This window comes from Carlito syrichta, unplaced genomic scaffold, assembly GCF_000164805.1.
Source record: "Carlito syrichta isolate Samal-C Ts95f unplaced genomic scaffold, Tarsius_syrichta-2.0.1 Scaffold309583, whole genome shotgun sequence".
NCBI classification, from domain to species: Eukaryota; Metazoa; Chordata; class Mammalia; order Primates; family Tarsiidae; genus Carlito; species Carlito syrichta.
Window position 1 is genome coordinate 273,157 of NW_007253679.1, and position 2,833 is coordinate 275,989.

A 2,833-nucleotide genomic window follows, 5' to 3' on the forward strand; every position below is an offset into this window, starting at 1 on the left:
GACTCCTACAATTGTCCCAGCTCACTGCCTTTGAGAGGGTTTACAGACTTTGTGCAGGGAGGAGAAACCGAGATTGGAGCCCAGTGATCTCCCTGTGTGAGGAGACAGAGCTGAGAGACTGGGGAACCCAAGACCGTGTGTTCATAGAGCAGAGTACCAGGAGGAGAGAGCTGCATATAGAGGGAGAAGCCTGGAGATCTGCTGCATCTCCCTTCAGTAGTCAGCAGAGTGCTGATCAGCATGTATGTGAGGCCAGGGAAAGAACCATTCAGAAGGACTAGGGAGGACAGTAGCTGGCACTTATGCGGGGCCAGGAACAGTACCTCTTCTCATCACCCAGAATGGAAAACCCGTAATTCATGGCACTAGGTAGATTAATCAGGAAGGGTTTGACTCAGTGTTGGAATACTTATCCCTGTTCCAGATCTGCCTAACAACTCATTAAAGCTGACCTGAGAGGATCAAACTGTTTCCAAGTAATTTAATCTCATCCTAGAATAAAGCTCAAGAAGATTTATTGTAATACAAAAATATCTGGCACCCAACAAGGCAAAATTTACGTCTGGCATCCAATCAAATATTACCAGACATACAAAGAAGCAGGAAAACATGACCTATTAAAAGAAAAATAGTCAATCAATTGAAACTAACTGGGAACTCATATAGATGTTGGAAGTAGCAGAGAAAAACATTAAAATGGTTACTATAATTTTATTGCATTTATTTTAAAAGTAAAGTAGAGACACAGAAGATATTTAAAAAGACCCAAATTGAACTTCTAAAGGTGAAAAATACAATGTCTGAGGCGAAAACTAGGTTTAATGGGATTAACAATATTTTATAAAAACTTTTCCCCCAACAAAACTGTTTAAAAAAAAAGATTCGGCAGGCTTGGTGGCTCAGCCTGTAATCACAAGCACTTTGGAAGGCCAAAGCGAGTGGGTTGCCTGAACTTGCAGGTTCAAGACCAGCTTGGGCAACTTGGCGAGCCCTCATCTCTACAATAAATAAATAAAAAAATTAGCTGGGCATAGTAAGTGCACGCCTGTAGTTCCAGCTCCTTGGAAGGCTGAGACGGAAGGATCGCTGGAGTCCAACAGGTCGATGCCGGGGTGACTGTGAACGATGCCACTGCACTCCAGCCTGGGTGACAGAGTGAGACTCCAACTTAAAAAAAAAAAAAAAATTCAATTGCATTTGTCCAAGAAGAGGTGAGAAGACTTAACAAGTGAGGGGCATATTGAGGCAGAACACTGACAATTTTCTGACCATTGAGTAAGGGTGTGGGGCAGAGAAAGAGAGGAAGATTGGGCATCATATGCTGCTATTCATAAGAACAAGGAATAAGGATGGAAAGATGTGGATGGGAGGTAGAAAAAATTTGTTTCAGATTTATTGACTTTAATGTGCTCCATGATAGAACTCTCAGGAACTCCATTGTTTAAGGAGTTGATGGGAAATGAGGAGCTTTTTAAAGTCAGAGAGAAAGAATGTTCTCAGAAGTGGAGAGATGCCAGGTGTAAGAGGTTTCATGGAAGTCAAGGAAGCTCTAAACTTTTATTTATTTATTTATTTATTTTTGAGTTGGAGTCTCACTCTGTCGCCCAGACTGGAGTGCAGTGGCCGCTCCCGGCCACCGCAGCCTCGATCTGCTGGGCTCCAGCGATCCTTCCACCTCAGCCTTCCAAGTAGCCGGAATTACAGGCATGCGCTACCACGCCCGGCTGATTTTTTGATTTATTGTAGAGATGAGGTCTCGCCTGCCCAGGCGGGTCTCGAACCCGCAGGCTCAGGCAATCCACTCACCTCAGCCTCCCAAAGGCGCAGGATTACAGGCTGAGCCACTGAGCCCGGCAGAAGCTCCAAACTTTAAGGGTTAGTGCTGCAGAGATCAACAAGAGATAAACTGAGACTGACCCAAGTAGCGCCTGGACCTGACAGGTAAGAAGTCACTGGTGACCTTGTTATCGGCAAATGGACTCTTTCAGTACAGAAACAATAGAAACATAACTGAGCCAAAGTTAAAAACAAATAGACAAGACTTTACTGGGGCTTCTGTTTGAGCAAAAGGGAGACAGCCTCAACCAAAGACATGATCAAGCAGCTCCCTGAACAAAGAAATGAGCAAGCTTTTATCAGGTGTCTCAGAAGACTTTTCCCATAATTTTGGGTGTACTTCTCCCATAATTTTTCATTGCTTGCCAAGTCAACTCCAAACTTGACAATCCTCTGCTGTCTGCATTTCTGGAGGAAAGGGAGTCAGCTGCAGCTGTTTTTGTAAGATAAAGCCAAAGTTGGTCAACTCATTTTGGGAACTGTTATTATTATGAGTGTCCTGCTGGCGCTAGCCAGTGTTCAAGTCCCGGCTTGTAGTTAACTGCTGAGACAAAGGAAAAACAAAGAAAGGCACAGGCAGAAAGGCTGGCAGGAAAAAAGAATGAACTGCAAAACTATTTTTTATATAAACTCACAAACGTATATGGCATGCAGAACAAACATCCAAGCTTTTGTCCAATGGTGGAAGTCCCTGACCATCTCAATGTCAGATAGGTGATGGAAGGGACCCTATCTGTTTTGTTCACAACTGTGTACCCAGCACATATTCCACAGTTTTTGGAACAGAATGGGTGCTCAAAACTATTTGGTGAACGGATACATGAGTTCAACAGAGTTGGATGCATAAGGTACCCCATGCCTGGTAAAGCCCCTTTGAGATCTCAGCATGGGGCGATTTAGTGGGAACAGGAGATTGGAAGCTAGACTACAGTGGATGCAGTGAAGATTGGGAAGTGAAGGAAAGAGGGCTGCAGGAAGGTACAAGATGAAGAGAGAC